The sequence below is a fragment of the Stegastes partitus genome, unplaced genomic scaffold (genome assembly GCF_000690725.1).
Source record: "Stegastes partitus isolate 25-593 unplaced genomic scaffold, Stegastes_partitus-1.0.2 Scaffold2598, whole genome shotgun sequence".
Lineage (NCBI taxonomy): Eukaryota > Metazoa > Chordata > Actinopteri > Pomacentridae > Stegastes > Stegastes partitus.
In genome coordinates this window covers 19806-25805 of record NW_007580329.1, presented here as the reverse complement: position 1 = coordinate 25805, position 6000 = coordinate 19806, and positions in this window count along the sequence as shown.

The following is a 6000-nucleotide window of genomic DNA, read 5'->3' as shown; positions in this document are numbered from 1 at the left end:
GTGTGTGTGTGTGTGTGTGTGTGTGTGTGTGTGTGTCTTTGTGTACAGTGAATGGCGCTGCGAGTTTCAGGTGAGGGGGCGTGGCCTGTGAACTACCTGCAGCAGGTAAAGCTTCGGGTTACCTGCTGCTGCTCCAGTCGCTGTTTGTTCCTGCGGAGGAGGAGGAAGAGTTCATCTCTGAGCTGCTGTCACCGCTGAGCTCACCTGAGCTCACCTGGACCCCGTCAGCAGCTCACCTGTCGTCCCGCCGCCATGAGCTGCTCCAGCTGCAGGTGAGTTAGAATCAGATCCGGCCGCCGCCTCTTCACCTGCGTTAGTTTCAGTTTGCTGTTCGTCGTCTGAAGAGTTAAATCCGCCTGAGGAACTAGTTCCAGGTGTCGCCTCCGCCTGGAGCCACCGGAAGCTACCTGTCCGTGTTGTTGTTGTTGTGAACAGACTGAAGCTGTAATTTACTGTCCGGCAGCAGAACCGGTTTCCTGCCGCGTGCGTGTCAGCGGTGTATCCGGTGTCTCGCGTGCCCTCGGGACACCAGTTTGCAGGTGTCCGTGTGTACGTGCGCGCCTCAGGTGTGCAAATGTCCCGCTGTTGCCATGGTGACGGCCGCAGGTAGCGCAGCGGAGGGTCAGAGTTTGGCTTAGCCTGAACAAGTGATCGATCGATCGATTGATTGATGATTGATTAGAAACATGAAGGTTTGTGTTTCCTGTTAAATAAAAAGTATTAAAATAATAAAAGTATAAATTTAACTGTTGACTGTAAAAAACATTTAAAACTGTAAAAGTTCACATTAATGTTTATTAGAAACAGATTTAAACAGGATTTGACTTTAAAATGACACATTTTATTTTATTTAAATCAGATAAAAAACAAAATAATTAGAAAAAATCACAAATCTTTTCTATTTAGTAAAAATTTAGTAAAATCATATAAAAAAATGACTTTACATGTTAACTGAAAAAAAGAAAAGAAATAATTTTGCAGATTTTATCTGTTTTGTTGAATTAAAGACGAAGTTTTAATTTTAAAGTTGCCAAAACTGTAAATAATTCAAAATACAAATAATAATAATTTGTTCATTTGCAATAATTAACCAGAAAATTGTACTTTTTATAAAATTATAATTATATAAACATTTCTCATTTTAATATTTAAATCAGCTAAAATATGTAATTATTAAACAGATATTTTCCGTTAACTTCATTCTACACTTTTCTACTATTTCTGTACATTTCTGTATATTTCCTGGTTCACCAGATTTTTCTTTATTCGTGTTTGTTTTGATGCTTTTCATTCATCAGGTTTTCATCGTTAACTCCTGGTTACTCAACACTAATTAGCTTTTTGCTCGGTTCACATCACAACAAAACAAAACAGAAACTATAGAAAACGTGATCTTTTTCAGATCTTTTTCACCTCATCATTCTGAGTTCTCTCCTCCTGCTTCATGTTCTGGTTCCGCTGAGCTGCAGGACTTTATATTGAACTGAACCAGCGGTGAAGAAACCTGAGTCAGGACCAGAACAACAAACAGCCAGAAGCTGCCTGTGGTTTAAACCTTCGTGTTGCTGCAGTAAACATGAAGCTCTGCTTCTCGTCATCACACAAACAAACATGTCTGGGCTTCGTTGTTTTGGTTCTGCAGCAGCATTCCTCGGTGGTTTGGTCGGAGCCACACCTGAACTGAAGGAACCATTAAAGCTGTTTACGCCTGGATCGGGTCGGACGAACTCTCTGCTCGCTGTGGTTTCAGATAATCAGGGTTCAGATGATGCAACGAGCTCCAGGACGTCTGACGGATGTTTGTGAGGAACACAAGAGATGCTGCTTAAATCTGAAACTGATTCAGTTCAACAGTTTTGTTTTAAACAGTTTAACTCAACTTTTAAAAAACTTTATCGCTGTTTGCTTCAGTTACAAAACGACCAGATTTAGGCTAAATTTAGGTTAAACTAGTTCTGGTTCTGTTCTAGTACCGTAATAAATCTGTATCGCTCAGAGAGAATCTTCAGGAAGACATTTGGTCAAAGGGAGACGCTTTTTCCAGCCGATTTAAATCAGAAACTCTGAACAGAACCTGGACCAGGTTAGCTCCACAGCATCAGTTACCATGGTGATCTACCTCCTTAGCATCAGTTACCGTGGAGATCTAGCCTCATAGCATCAGTTACCATGGAGACCTAGCCTTGCAGCATCAGTTACCATGGAGACCTAGCTGGTAAACAGAGAGACGCCTTCGTGACTTCGGGCCCGGCGGAGCTGCCGACCCACTGACCCGCTCCGTCAGGTGAGCTGACCTGTAATAAGTGTGTCAGGTGTCGCGTAACCACGGCGATCCGACCCGAGCAGCAGGTTTCGGGTTACTGAGAAACAGTTTGACCTCGTTTCTCACCCGCAGACGGAAACGATCCCTAAAACTGACATTTATTATGAAGTTTACAGTAAAGCAGTCGACGCAGAAACAACAAGTCACAGAAAAAGTGTTGAAACAACAAACGTGTTTCCTGTCGGCCGGCGTCCAGACGATCAGCTGAAGCTTCTGTTTCCATATAAAAAGTGTCATAAAGTCCATAAAAGGCTGCTGGAGGAGAAACCACCTGCAGGACTTTCACCCTCAGCCTCACTGGTTCATCACTGGGCTGTTAATTACAGCCACAAAACGACTCGATTCAGGAGAAACTTGTGTTAAAACGGCTCCGGTTGTGTTTAAGCTGCACCGTAAAGACGATAAATGTTTACCTGTGATGTTGTATAACAATTTACTGTCATTTTAATTTACATTTTCTGGTTAAATTCTGATTAATATCATAAAATAACATATTAATTTACACAATAGTCAGAAGAAAAACCAGCAAAACTGAAAACAATGCAGATTAAAAACTATTTAAAAAAATTTAAATAGTAATTTGTAAAATAGTAAATAATAAAATGTTGTTTTACTGGATTTTAATCAGTGAAATTACCACTATTTTACCAACATTATATAATTCTGTGCATCTGTAAAATCCCAATAAATTATTTTTATTTTGATAAACCATTTTTCAGTCCTTATTGTGATGTTTCTTTCAAATAAAAGCAAATAACTGTAAAATAATTAGATTTTTAGCTCATTTAAAGAAAATATAGATATCACTGTTTGGAAAAATAAATAAATTAACTTATATTTTTTAACAGTATCTCTGTTTTCTGACCAGATATTATTTGTAATTTACCAAACATCCATTTTTCCTCCACTGGACCGGTACCAGACGGTTCCTCTGAGCTCCAGACGGGCCTCCTGCTCGGCGCCGTGTGATTAAATCCGGAGGTTTGTGCAGCAGATTTCCCTCCCGGGTCGAGCGTTTCACATAAAGGCTCAGATTAAAGTGATATTTCTCTGCGGCGCAGCGGTTCTGGTTTTATCATCGTCTTTATTCGTCCCTCAGCTTCGGCCCGAGGTTTCCACAGACGAAGCTTCTAAACGGTTCTGTTGGGTCTGCATCAGCGGGTCGTTTTCAGCACTAATATGATGTTTAGGAAACTGGACTCTGAGATAAACGAACATTTAATCCTAAATACAGAAAAGTGCTGAAGATGTAAATCAGTGACGGTGAATCAGCAGCAGGTGGATTTCATGGATTTAATTTATCGCGACTTGAAGCTTCTTCAGACAGACTCTGATGTTTCTGTTTCCTCGTCTGAGCTGCGTTATTTTTTCTCCTGCAAATGGAGTTTCTGTGCAAACAAGCTGCAGCAGAAACACGTTTCGTCGTCGCGTCCACATCGAGTCGTTCTGAGCGACAGGATCTGTTTAAATCACTTCTCTGGTTTCTTCAGTCACTTGTTGATGCCGACAGATCGTCACATCTCAGATCCGTATGTTCACTGATGAAACTTTCCCTCTTCTGGAGGCTCCAGCAGCAGCTTTAAGGTTCTGTTGAGACTCTGGCAGCACTAAAGTTAGAACTACAGACAGGTTCTGGTCTGATTTCACCCGACAACATCTGGACGTTCACCAAAAACCGTCGACTGAAGTTCAAGATGCTGAAGTGAAGCGATGCAGCTGATCTGTGCAGAGTTCTGTCACAAGCTAACGAAGACACAGTCGTCCTGCACAGACGCAGAACTGCCCCAAAGAGACAACAAACGATGAAAAGAGATGAAATGAGATGAAATGAGAACAGAAAAGGCACAAAACACAAAAAAACAGATGAAAAATTGATGCAAAAGTAGCAAAAGTTGATGTCGAACAACCACAACGAGACAAAAAAGGGACAAAATGGACACAAACGAATGCAAAACTGACTCAGACGAGCACAAATCTGTGCAAAGCTACTGCAGAGACGACAACCAATAAAAAAAGACGCAAAAATGTGCAGAAAAAGGCGCAAAAGAGCAAATAAAAAATGACCGAGAGACAAAATCTGAGCAGAAATCAGCAACGACACAAAACAAAAAGAGGCAAAAATCTGCGAAACAGCTGCAAACAAACGAAAACCAACAAAGAAACTCAAACAAAATCAACGCAAACAGGTGCAGGACGACCACAAAGATGAGAAAAAGGTGAACGCAACGAAGCAAAGACCGACACAAAAGTGCACAAATCAGAGCAACATGAGCAGAAAAATGCACAAAAATAAAAGAAAAAGGAACGAGAGACAAAAACTGAGCAGAAATCCTCAACGACACAAAACAAAGAGACAAAATGGAAACAAAATGGCTGCAAAGAAACAAAAACCAACAACAAACAACACAAAAACAGGAAATGCAACAAGACAAACGTCTGAAACCTGAAGATTCGTCTCTAATCTGAACATTAAAACACAAACGAAGCAGCTAAACCAGTAAATAACGTCTGTAGATCTAAAGCTCCAGGACACTGACGTATCTGATGTAGAATCCAGACCGACTCGACTTTGTGTCGATAAAAACGTCATTTTTTGTTTTTTAAATCCGTCGACCCGCCGTTCTTTATCAGAACCTCGGCGGCTTTAACTTCCTGCTCCTCATCCCGACTCGTCGCTTCCAGCTTAGTTAGCTTCACACTCAGATCCGTGCAGGAGCGTATTTGGGTCACGAGATTAAGATCTGAGCAGCTTCTGACACCTCCAGAAACCAAAAGTCCCGTTTAGCCCGAAACCCGATCCGACATCGTCGCCGAGCTGCGAATTCTAAAGTAGGATCTGTCTGATGTGCTTCTCTGGAAACGTCGGCTTCAGAAAGAGCCGCTCAGAGTCCAGCATGTTTCTTCTTTTACAAATAAAAAGTGAAGATGAAAGAGAGCGTTTGATGTTTTAAGGTCACGGAGGAAGAAGTGAAACACAAAGAGGAGACGAGAAAGGAGCAGAAACTGGTTTAAAACGGCAGCAAAGGGACAAAAACAGAAAAGAAACATTAAAAAAACGCAAAAAAAAACTCAGTAAGATATAAAAATAAGACAATGTGGACACAAATATGCACAAAACAACAACCAGGACACAAAAAGAGAAGCAAAGGTGCAGAAAAGCTGCAAAGAGAAACCAGCAAAAGTCAAAATGGACCAAAAACAACGAGCAGAAACTGGTTCAAAACCACAACAACCAGTAAAAGAGACACAAATGAGCACAAATACATGTGAAACGACCACAACAGCCCCGAAAAAAGACACTAAAGGGACAGAAATGAGCCTAAAACAACCACAAAGACTCAAAAAACGGAGAAGAATGATCTGGAATAGGAGCAAGACAACCACAATAATAAAAGAAACAACCACAAAGAGACTAAAAAAAGAGAAAAGTGAGCTCAAAAAGATGAAAAACAACTTCAAAGAGACAAAAACAACCAGAAAAAAGAGACTAAATGTACATAAATGGTGCAAAACAACTAAAAATGAGACTAAAGATGCAAAAGCAGCCATAAAGAAACAAAAACCAGCAAAAAAGTTGCAAAACAGCTGCAAAGAAAGAGAGAAAATAACCACAAAGACTCAAAACACAACGAACATTCAGCTTGAACACGTGCACAACAACAAAAGAGACAAAACTA